Here is a 12,757-nt window from a genome sequence, read left to right on the forward strand (position 1 = left end):
TTCAAAGTATGAAAGGGTGAGCCCCCCTCCAAGGAGCACAATGCCTGTTGCGCCCCCCCAATAATCAACCCACACACAAATAAATGCCACTACAAAACACCTTCTAATTGCTTTTATTTTAGAACCATCTCATCTTTTAAAATGACACTTTATCTGAATGAAATTTCACACATGAACATTTTAAAACATTTCCTCCCATTTTAATTATTTTATCAGGGCCTTTGTATGGCAAATACGCCCTTTTTTCATTTTTCTAATGATAAGAACAACCCCAAACTCATTTTTCAACCGTTTTCTCAAACAAACGTTACATCTGAGATTCTGAGTTTAATGTTTGAGATACCAACAGTGTTTTCACATCTTAACAAAAACATTTTGATCAGATCTTTGGAACACATCTGTAAATGTTGCACATTTCCTTGAAATTAAAAAATAAATCAAAAACCTAAACAGTTGCAAAATCGTGGAGCTCTTTTTGTGGCTCATCTAAACAATTTATCTCGAGCTAAAAGAGCGTGTTGTATGAAAGAGCGGAGGCATACAAAGGAAAAAACAATTACGCATGCTATGCGCAAGACAGCAAGCAGATAGCTTCTTTTCCGGTTTATTTTTTCCCTTGCACTGCGCCTCCCCTAAAGTGCTCTGGCGCCCTCTAGAGGAGGCGCGCCTCACACTTTGAAAACCGCCGAGTTAATACATATCACGATTTGTTAAATACGGCAAGAGGCTGTGGGTTAGGAGAATGGCAAGAGGCTATGAATTTTAATATTAAGCCAGCTGAATCTGCGAAGAGAGATTGAGATTTCTATGAAATAGGCCAGGAGAATTTTCAAACCTTCCCCGGTCTAAAAGCGACGGAATTCTCCAGCAAGAGAAATAGCAGATTTCTCGGTGTGGCCTGAGAATATATGTATAAGAAAAAAGCAGAGATTGAGATCTCTTAAGTTGTTGAAAAGGAAGAAAAAGAAGTAGCGCAGAGATTGAGATCTCTATATAGTTGTTGTGAAAGCGCTATGGTTAAAAAAAAAAGGGTCAATTGGACCATGTAACTCGGCCAGGCGGGGCATGGCTCTGAGTTCCGTCTCTCTGCTGAGGAGACAGAGGTTTCCCAATTAGGGCACTGGAAGGTCTTTAAAGAGTCTGAGACAAGCTCTGAGAAGTCTCAAAGTTTTAGTAACTGAGTTTTTTAAGGATTGTTTTGTGAGTTAAACTGCAGTATTTGTTTTAATTTTCTTGTCTGAGATCTCTGGAGAGGAGTAAAGTGATTCTGTTGCCATGGCTGAAATGACTAAGTACTAACAGAATTAAATGTGTGCACACATAAATTGGACAATGGCTAGTTAAATCAGTAGCCAACTAAATTTTATATTTTTATAAATAAATATAATAATCAATAAAGTTATATAAACTAGAATCCCCGGGGAGGAAAGAGGTGTAATAAAATCGATAGGAGGTAGAAATATAAATAGAATGAGTGTTGCTAAAATGAATGGCTGAATAAATGGGAATGTACTGTATGTTGACTGTTGTGTGAATTTTAATTGGCATGCCTGTATATACTGTAAAAAGTCTGAAAATATGAAGTTTGGCTTACTAAATAACTGACTGCTTTCAAGTAACATTAAGCATTAAAAGCCGTGCTCTGCTAAAGAGTTAAAAAATTGGTCCTTAATTTGACTGCAATTGTTTCTACGCTGCTGTAACTTGTAAATTTTATGCTGTATATTAAAGCTAGTTATAAAATACATATTTTGCTGAGAAAAAATCAGTAAGAAGCTGGTAGGGAGAAGAGAAAAAGAGTTCTTGGAAAAAGTGAAAAAAGAGCACACGAACTTCCCTCCTACCCTTTCTACCCTGTGCTATCTCACTCACCCTCCCCTCTCTTGCCCCACCTTTCTTTCTCTCTCTCACCCTCTTCTGTTTCACCACATCACCTGGTCACAGATCGGTCGTGATTGAGAACACACCCCGTTGTAGTTCACAGTATCTAAGACAGCCCACTTCCTATTACGTCAACATCTGTTGTTGCATCTCGGACCTCAGCGAGAGCAGTGAGGCTTTTCCTTTTTTCTTTCTCCCTTTTGCTCAAATACGGAGAAGAAGTTTAAAGCATTAAACCTTGAGTTAACTCAAATAAAACAGACTTTAATCCAAATAACCATGGGTTCTGTGACACTGAACTATGTTGAACATCTTTTAAATGTATATTTGACTGTAAATAGAGTTGAAAAGCTGCAGAAAACTCACTTAACTGCTATATCTATTGAAGAATATATAACATATTTAGCAATATTTAGCAACGATAAGCAAGCAATACTACAAGGAGCAGATATAGCGAGCGCCACTAACTAAATTAATCAACTTATTCCTTATGATTTGGTTCACAGTAGATCCATGATTATATTACATTGGTGCCAAATTAATTTGTTATTTATGGTGCCCGTGGCGGACGGGGACCAAAAGGTAGTTTTTCCCTGAAAGAATTAGATCACTAGCCAACCATATTTTATAAATAAATACACTAACTAATGTAACTAATTGAAGTTACATTAACTAGTTCCCCGAGTAAAAACGTAAGGAAAGGAGAGACAAACAAGACAACAAAATGGCCTTAACTGAAATAAATTCTGAGATCTCTGAATGAGTAAGATAAGGAAACTTGAAGAAATAATGACCTGCAGAAGTGAAAATTATTTGTTCTGGCAAAAAATAATAACTAGTGTCGATAATGTAAGTGACAGCGTACACAGATAAATTAGGGAATTAACTAGATTACCATGACACTTTAAATTATGTCCTAAATACCTGGGGAAGAGAGGTATGAAAGTGTGTGTGAGTAGGCCTACTGGAATGATGTTGACCTGTGCGCGATGAGATGTGCGATGACTATTTGTGTGAAGGATATGGACGGATGGATGAGTGTGAAAGAAGAGTTGAATGAGCAAAGTATGACAAAACGAATGGAAGTTCGAATGAGAAGGGTATGATAAAGTGTGAACGCATGTAATGAACAGCTAAAATTGCATGTTTGGCTTTAAGCACCAGGAGCTTTGCTTTATTATTATCAGAGGTGAACGGCTTGACTGAGTGAAACTGGTGATTGCTTGGAGTTTGTGTGCGATGCATGCAAAATGATGGCTAATGTGCATGCTTTGGCTTTGCTGTACGAATAGCAGGTTTGTGGGTCCAAATGATCTACCATTAAAGGTTAAACAAAGCAGAGCATAGGAGAGGATAAGGTAAGGGACAGGCTACACCAGGGGTGGCCAACCAGACAAAGACCAAGAGCCATATTTTTTACCAAGTTACTGCAAAGAGCCACATCATATGCATGGGCACACATGAACATCAACCCATCCCTTCCTCATACTCATACTTTTGCTCAGCCAGATTTATTGTAAATTTCACACACTATTTTAACACTACAAAGACCACAGGCCAGACATTTTTTTTTTTTTGTACCCCTCCAGGGGGTCTTTTGTGGGCTCTAGTGTCCCTTCCTACGAAAGTAGGCCGACAGGAAACAGGGAAGGAGAGGGGGGAAGACACGCGGCAAACGTCGTCGGGCCCGGGAGTCGAACCCGCGACGGCCGCGCCGAGGACTCAAGGCCTCCAAATACGGGTCGCGCCAACCGCCACGCCACCACGGCGCGCCCCAGGCCAGACATTTTCAACAATGAACACTGTGCACTTTCTCATGCAAACAAACTCTGTTTAACCAAATAAACAAACAATAATAGAACAATTTACAATACATTTTTCCTTTTATTATGTGCATTACATGTGTTATTTAATGGGACTTCTGGCATCCCTTGTCTTGAACAATCCTGTTCAGATCTGGCTTGTACTCCGTTGTTGTCACTCGAAGCAATTCTTTGACATGGATGTTGGTCAGAACAGACCGATGCTTCGATTTCACATGTTTCAGGGTAGAAAACACAGACTCGCAGACATATGTTGACCCAAACATTGACAGTATCTTAAGTGCAGCTCGTTTGACATTGGGATATTTTGCCATTGGCACATGTTTCCAGAACTCAATGGTCCCTTCCTTTAAAGCAGGTTTCAGTTGGTCCTCCTCACGAAGATCAATCATCTCCAACTCAGCCGCACACTCATCTATGACTAGCGGGGCTTTCAAACAGTCTGTCTCAGCATTAAATGGGTCGACAAGGAATGTAATCTGTGGCCTTTTCAGTTGTAGATCACGGAACCGGGCCACAAAGCTTTCGTGCAGGTTTTCAACCAGTGTTGCATATCTGGCTCTTTGCTTGTTCAGGGTGGCGCTGGTGGCCTGCCCGCTGGCTTTTAGTAGAGTGGGAAAATGTGTTAAATTTTCCCTTTGAATGTGCGCCTTGAACAAATTCAGTTTGTTGACAAATGCAAACACACTTTGCACCAGGTCAGGCAGCCCGTGCAATGTTCCAAGCCAGTTGATATGATGCAAGCGTTACAGTCTCTGAGTGCTTTGTAAATTTTTGGAAAAACTTTACCTGCTTTTCTGTCTGACTTTTCAAGGTAACCAACTTGTGCTTGCGAAGTTCAGTCCCTTTTGGAAATTCCTGGTCGATGTTAGCATGGAGTGAGCTGAAGTGGCGCTGAAGGTTTGAAGCCTTAAAATGCGACAAGGACACCTGACATATAAGGCAGAATGGCTTTCCACTACGTTAAAAAAATATATATAAATTCTCCCACTCTGTCAAAAACGTCCTGTGTTCATCTTCATATTTTCGTTTTCCTGTGCATTTTTTCCCTGCCATTTTGAGCGCGAAAGGTTTACTCAAATGATTTTACTCTTACTGAAAAACTGCGCACATGCGCATTTGACGAAAATACCGTATTGCACTCAAGCGAAGCGAAACTTGGATATTATAGCGACCCTACAGTATGTGCTAAACGTTACTGGATGTTACGCTGTTTAGAGATTAAAATTAGAGTGTATGATTTCCCATTGTCCGCGAATGCATCAGGATGGATGAGAGAGCGAGGGGGCGGGGGAGTGAGAGTGAGGGGTGAGCGGAGGTTTGTGTGAGAGCAGATGGCAAACGACTGGAAAGAGTAAGGCTGCAAGAGAAACAAAGACTGTTTTTTGTTTGTGTTGTTTTTGCGTGGTTATGGCCAACAGTAATGGCGTGCTGCTGTTGTCAATAATTGACAGTTCATTTGACTACTTTTCGTCATTATTGCACGTCTAGCAGAATGCGACTATATGAACGCAAGAGCCGCATGGAACAGGTCAAGGAGCCGCATGCGGCTCTCGAGCCGCGGGTTGGCCATCCCTGGGCTACACATACACACACCCACATACACAAACTTGGACAGTAATGCACTCCCTTCCCTCCCTCTCCATCTTGGGTTGAGGAAGAGAGTTGAAAAAAGAAAAACAGCTCTGAGCGGCCGGCAATTGGAATTTCCGCTCGCACTCTGACGTGAGCGCTGTCAAGAAAATCCGAGCTCATCCCACTTCCCCATGCTGGAGATTTTAGTTTAACAGTAATAATAAATAAAGTTATCTTTAAAATGAATCACTCAAGTGACATCAAGGCCCAACAGTAGACTTAAGTGTCAATAAAATAAATCTGGTTGTGTGTGTTGTTTTTGTCTAAAGCAAACTTTGCTTTAATTCTACTTTTTTCTATCTAATCATAAGAAATCATAGTCAGTCAGAGAGAGTCATTAAACAGGAAAAGCAGGTTTCCTGGAAAAAGAGGAAGTAAGTTCCAGCCTGCAGATTTATAAAAATAGCTGAGACTATTCCTTATTTTAAAGCATGAAAGTTAAAGAAGAAAATCTAAACATTTTGAGTAATTTGATAAGATTCAAAGTAAAATATTTATATTAATATTGGTTTACTTGTAATAATATTTACACGAACATTTGTGGGAACACTTATAAGAAAAACAAGTAACTGTAACTTTAGTATCAAATAATTAGAATCATGGATTATTCTTGGTTTCTTTTCAGAAAAACATCTGTAATAACTCACATTAGGATTATAATAAGTATAATTAATAAGTTATGGTTATAAAATCATAAATGAATGATAAATCAGAGAAGCTGAAGAAAATAAATGTGATATAAGTTATGGTTATAAAATTATAAATGAATGCTAAATCAGAGAAGCTAAAAGAAAATAAATGTGATATAAATGTGATTTTGACATTGAACTTGAAATGGTGTAAAAGGTGTAACTGCAATTAAACATCACTGATATGTTGGAGGTAGAGAGTAGGTGAAAGGTGAAAGGCAAGGAACTAACAGGAGAGCAGAGATGATCAACGCCTTATTTAGGTGAAAGGTTGTGAAGACAACGGACATAGGAGGTTGAGCAACCTGGAGACATTAGCACAGACATTAGGACATAATGTCTGAAGGACAGTGATGGATGTGAGGTCATCTGTCTAAGCAGACAGCCAATGAAAACGCCCCAAAAGGGTGGATAAACCCTATAAAAGGTGGGTGCAAAAGAGGAACCTTTTGTTGGATCCTCCGGGCAGCTTCGAGCCAAGATCGAGATGGACAAAGAACTCTGCAGCTGAAGAAGAGCCGGAGCCACAGAGCCGAAGACTGTCCCGCTCATGGAGACCAACCGGTCAGGCCCACAACCTGTGGCTTCACATCGCACTTCTCTCATCAGCTGGGTTCAGACCCCAAAGACAAAGATGAAGACAAAGGCAAAGACAAAGAAGAAGAACTGGTGCTTTCCTTCCTGCCAGCACCAAGTCCTGTGTGACCTCACCATCCATGCGGAGAAGAAGCTCATCAGACCTGCGGAGATCCTGACCTTCGCCGATCAACATCTTCCTCCTGCTGCAGCACCTTCTTCATCTTCAATCATCACAGAGATTCCTGCCTTCGCCGATCAACATCTTCCTCCTGCTGCAGCACCTTCTTCATCTTCAATCATCACAGAGATTCCTGCCTTCGCCGATCAACATCTTCCTCCTGCTGCAGCACCTTCTTCATCATCAAGCCAGGTCTGGGGTTCGAAACGTCAAACTCCGTCCATCTCTCTCAAAGGTTCCCTTTTTTTTTTTTTTTTTAGTTTTCAGTGTCAGCAGTAGGGAAAGATAGACTAGATGATTGATTTTACTTATTTGATTATTTCTGCTACTGAATTAAGCTGTACTGACCCTTGCAAAAATGCCTTACTAATAAAATATTTAGCATAAAGAAAATCTAAAAGATGTTGTGGACATTCAGTTAATGAGTCACCTTAAAGTTCTTTGATGGTTGTAAAATAGCTGTGATGTTTGATTCTGGAGAGGAAAAAGTTTAAAATGTTTTTAGGTTGCTGGTAGCCCAAATTTAAAACGTCATCCTTGGGACTCGCCCGAGTCACTAAAACCTACCTGGTTCAATAACAAATGCAAGTTGTAAAATAGAGAACGAGCGACCGTTAACAGGTGTGCTCTGTGAAACTAGTTGGCTGTAGGCTGCTCAGTCTGGCTAATTCACAGGGGGAAGAAGGGTGGGACACCTGGATGTAGGCCGTCAGAAAACCAGGCGAATCGTTTCTCGAAACCAGCTTAAACAGAGTTTACTTCAGTTCTGGACAGGGTAAATCCCGGCAGATTTAGGAAACTCAATTAACCCGTTAGAAGGAGAGCTGGTAGCACATCTCCCCTCTCAGAAGAGGAAGTAGAGAGTGAGAGAATAGAGACAGAAAGGAGGGGGGGGGTGTTGCGCAACAACAGCGCGTTCGTGATGTTACACACATAGGCATGCCTCCTCCCATGAACAATATGCACACACATTGATACACAACCACACAGTGCAACACAACAAGGATTAACTGTACTTGAAGTAGAATAAGTGCCGGCGAGATTATCTATCAGATTGTTTCTATGTTGTCGAAGTGTTTGTCTTAATGTTGTTTTGTTTGTCATAAGTGTTTTACTAACATCCCTCTGACCTAGTATAGTTTAGTTATTACTTGGATTGATGAATATCAATTTCACACCAACATTTTTATATGAAACTACAATCTACAATTACACACTACAATTAATACAAACTACAATTAAACAAATTTTCAAGGCCTTTAGTCATCCACAGAAAGCCTGACCTCTCAGTACTCAAAAGTCCGGACTATAGTGAAGGTTGGCAGGATGCCTTTAAGATTCTGCAATTGATCATTTCAAATCTGTAGGAGTACTGAGTCGACAGAGTCAAACTATGGATCTAAATTATTTTCTAACTTATGAAAAGGCTGAGGCAAAAGATGGCGGCGCGTGAACAACGCGAGGCTCAGAGTCTCTCCAGAATCTGCTCTTTAGTGGTTTTTTACCTATTCATTACTGGACTTTTTTTCCGAATTGCACAACGTTGCTGAGCTACAGCAGACATGAACTTCTGGACATTTGGAGCTACAATTTTGACTCTATGATCGCCGATCTCCGACTCATCCCAGAGATCTCCAGAACACCGGAGGCTGCTCACTTCTCCCGGCCGGGTGGAAGTGTACGCAGGCCACGACAAGAACGTAAACAAAGGCGGGGTAAGCGTGGAGGGGTGCGAGCTAGGCTAAAGCTAACACCACACCGGCTCCCATTACCCAGCATTTTCCTCGCCAATGTCCGTTCTCTGGCTAATAAAATAGACGAGTTACGACTATCCATCACGAGTGACAGACGGATTATGGACTCAAATGTCATGTTTTTCACCGAAACATGGCTAAACAACAGCTGCCCGGACAATGCTATCCAGCTAAGTGGACGCCACACACACCGAGCCGACAGGACAGCAGATGACTCCAGCAAGACCAGAGGCGGAGGTTTGTGCATTTATATTAACAAAGCTTGGTGCACAGACTCTGCTACTACCGAGAGTCACTGCTCACAGAATGTGGAGTTTTCAAATGCAGACCTTATTACCTCCCAAGGGAAGTTCCCTCCCAAGGCCACCAAGTTTTGGTGGCCTTGGGAGTGGTCACTGGAGTGGTTCTGAGCCGAGTGTGAAGGTGAGGATCAGTGCCTCCAAAGGCCATGGTCTTGAGTTGTAAAATGGTATAGTGCTTTTCTGGGTCAGAGGGGACTGTTCTGCTCCAACTGGGGGAGTTTAAGTATCTCAGGATCTTGTTCACAAATGAGGGAAAAATCTACAGGTGGATTTGCGCAGCGTATGCAGTGAAGCGGGCGCTGTACCGGTCTGTCGTGGTGAAGGAAGAGCAGAGTTAAAAAGTGAAGCTCTTGGTATACGGGTCGATCTATGTTTCTCCACTCATCTTGTTATTTCGGTCATGACCAAAAGAACAAGGTCATGGATACAAGTGGTCGAAATTAGTTTTCTCTGTAGGGTGTCTGGGCTCTCCCTTAAAGATAGGGTGAGAAGCTCGGTCATCTGGGAAGGACTCATAGTAGAGCCGCTGCTCCTTAACGTCAAGAGGAGCCAGTTGAGATGGCTTGGTCACCTGGTTAGGATGCCTCCTGGACCCCTCCCTGATGAGATGCTCCGGGCACGTCCCACCGGGAGGAGACCCCGGGAAAGACCCAGGACTCACTGGAGAGACTGTTTCTCGGCTGGCCTGGGAACACCTTGGGATTCCCCTGGGGGAAATGGCCCAAGTGGTTAGGAGGATGGAAATCTGGGCCTCCCTTCAAAGGCTGCTACTCCCGCGCAGGGGCGCCATATAGGGGGGGAAAGGTTAGGACTATTCCAAGGGCCCCTGACCGACAAGGGTCCCTCCACAATTTTATTTTTGTTGTTGTTGTTCATAGAAATTTTAAAAAGTCTGGGGCCCTGTCAATTAGAAAATTAATCATATTCTGTTTTCTAAAATTGTGTTTAGCAGTAAAAATCAAATGTTACAAGACCACTCCCAGACCAAAAACCACACATCCATATTTGCACTGAACCCCTCGGCCCCTGGATCTGCATGAAATGGTTCGGTCCTGCTTAGCGCACTTGACGGTAACAATGTTCAGCAGCAGTCAGTAGAAGACAAGAACGACTGTGGCAGTTACTATGCTGCTAAGGAAAATTATAAAATTATACAGGTTTTCAAAAAATTTGAGATAGAGAGAGGAAAAGAGTGCCAATTTGTAACCCAGTTTTTCTCCAAGAGAGGTGAGTAGACTGTGTGAGATTATCAACCATAATAGCCCTCTATCCTCCTCCTGTTAGACTACAGGAGGAGGATAGAGGGCTACCTTGACAGCAACAACAGCAGGCAGGTGTGGCAGGGAATCCAGCATCTCACCAACTACAGGACCAACCTCGCAGCTGCGGAAGGTGACGCCACGCTGGCAGAGGAGCTGAACCTCTTCTTTGCCTGCTTTGAGGTGAAGCCAACAGAGGCAGCCACACTACACCAAGCGACCCACAACACCACACTCCTCGTTGTAGAGCAGCACGAGGTGAGGCGCACACTGCGGGCTGTCAACCCAAGGAAGGCTGCTGGACCTGATGGTGTCCCTGGACGTGTCCTGAAAGACTGCGCCGATCAGCTGGCTGGAGTCTTCACCAGGATCTTCAACCAGTCCCTAGCCCTGTCTACAGTCCCATCCTGCCTGAAATCTTCCACCATAGTCCCCATACCCAAGAAACCTCACATCTCTTGCCTCAACGATTACCGGCCAGTAGCACTAACCCCTGTGGTGACGAAGTGTTTTGAAAAACTGGTCCGGGGTCACATCACAGCACTTCTCCCTCCTGGCTTTGACCACCACCAGTTCGCCTACAGAGCCAACAGATCCACAGAGGACGCTGTGATCACGGCCCTCCATGCTGCTCTGTCACATCTGGAGCAGCAGGGGAACTATGTGCAGATGCTCTTTGTAGACTACAGCTCTGCTTTTAATACCATCCTCCCTCACAGACTGGTGGACAAATTGGGGGACCTGGGTCTCCCTCACTCCACCTGCATGTGGATTCTGAGCTTCCTGACCAACCGACAGCAGAGAGTTAGGGTGGGAAAACAGACATCCACTGCCCTCAGCCTTAGTACTGGCTCTCCACAGGGCTGTGTGCTGAGCCCCCTGCTCTATTGTCTGTACACATACGACTGCACCTCTGCCCACCACAGCAACACCATCATCAAGTTTGCTGATGACACCACAGTGGTGGGGCTCATCTCAGGAGGCGACGAGTCCGCCTACAGGGGTGAGGTGGAGCGGCTGTTAGTGTGGTGCAGAGAGAACAATCTGCTCCTCAACAACTCAAAGACAAAAGAACTCATAATAAATTACAGGAGGAATAAAACGGACATTACACCACTACTCATTGGGCGAAAATGTGTGGAGAGCGTAGCTGATTTCCGTTTCCTGGGGGTCCACATTGAGCAGGGCCTCACATGGAACATGAACACCTTCGAGCTGATAAAAAAGGCCCAGCAAAGACTGTACTTCTTGAGGGTTCTCAGGAGGAACAACATCAAGGAGAAGCTGCTGGTGTCCTTCTACAAGTGCTCCATAGAGAGCATACTGACTTACTGTATCTGCGTATGGTATAACAGCAGCACTACGGCTCAAAGGAAAGCTCTCCAAAGGGTTGTGAATACAGCCCAAAAAATCATTGGCTGACCTCTCCCCTCACTGGAGGACTTGCACAGTGACCGCTGTCTACGAAAAGCACAACACATCACAAAGGACACTTCTCACCCCGGACATTCTCTGTTCACACTGCTGCCTTCAGGCAGAAGATACAGAGCAACCAGAACAAGAACCAACCGTCTCAGAGATAGTTTTTACCCGACAGCAATAACAAAACTAAATGCAATCAAAAACAACCATTAATCATCATGAATGATGTATGTGAGAATGTGGCTGTGTTTTTTTTGTTTTGTTTTTTTTTTAGCCTTTTTTTCCATTCAGTGTCATTAACAGAAAGAGAAAAAGGCCGGAAGAGACGATAATGCAGATAATTAAAATGATGTCGATAGTTTTAATTTATCGTACAATTAGTTGATTTATCGTTTATCGCGACAGGCCTAGCAGTATGTAACTTTTATAAAAAATATTTCTTTTACATATTTGTTAAAATTGTCATTATGTTGTGACAGTATAGCATAAGAGATAATCTGTGAAAAATGTATTTAATTTGCCTTTTCCCAGTGCTATCTAGAAACAACCAATCAGAGGCAAGTTTTAGCGATGTAAATCACAATCACGTGTGGCTGCACAGCCTCCCTCCCCTTGCCCTGTGCTATGCTGTAGCTAGCGATAAGTTTCGCAATGATAAGCTGTTTCTCCACCATTAGCACATTTAGTAGTGGGTGAATGAGGTTGATTGACAGTACTAAGACCCTTCTCCTGGTTTTGATTGGTTGTTTTTGGCCAGAACATTGCATTACTTTAGCCAATAATAGTAGTTCAGGGAGGAGGTGGAAGAGATTGACTTTTTTCAGATTATCTGTCTTGTAACAAACATATTTTTTTAATAGTCATATACTGCAGCTTGAAAATGCACCTACAAAGAATTTTATGAGAAATCTGCTTTGCTTCATGTATATTTTGCACGTTACCCATGAATGTTGCACATGTGGAAAAACATTTTAGTAATCTAAAACTGATTGTGATGCTTTTGATGGGCCACATAGACTCAAGAAATTGTAAGAGCAGCTGCACAGGGGGGATCCAATTAAATTTTTTGTCAAGATTCCTGGCAGCGCCCCTGCTCCCGCCACCCGACCCTAGATAAGCATAAGAAGATGAATGGATGGTAAAACAATACAGTAAAAATACTGTAAGCTGTTTGGTTTTTGAATTTAGATAAAATATTGTCACACAGACATTGCCATGTTTATGCTGCAATGCAT

The 12,757-nt window shown here is 42.7% G+C and overlaps 1 protein-coding gene across 2 annotated transcripts in view; it reads right to left on the reverse strand.

Annotated features, from left to right (window-relative positions):
* The window catches only part of llgl2 (LLGL scribble cell polarity complex component 2), a 77,513-nt gene that overhangs the window by 15,112 nt on the left and 49,644 nt on the right, over window positions 1-12,757 (reverse strand). The gene's annotated exons all lie outside the window — the stretch shown is intronic.

The sequence above is a fragment of the Xiphophorus hellerii genome, chromosome 10, assembly GCF_003331165.1.
Source record: "Xiphophorus hellerii strain 12219 chromosome 10, Xiphophorus_hellerii-4.1, whole genome shotgun sequence".
Classification (NCBI taxonomy): domain Eukaryota; kingdom Metazoa; phylum Chordata; class Actinopteri; order Cyprinodontiformes; family Poeciliidae; genus Xiphophorus; species Xiphophorus hellerii.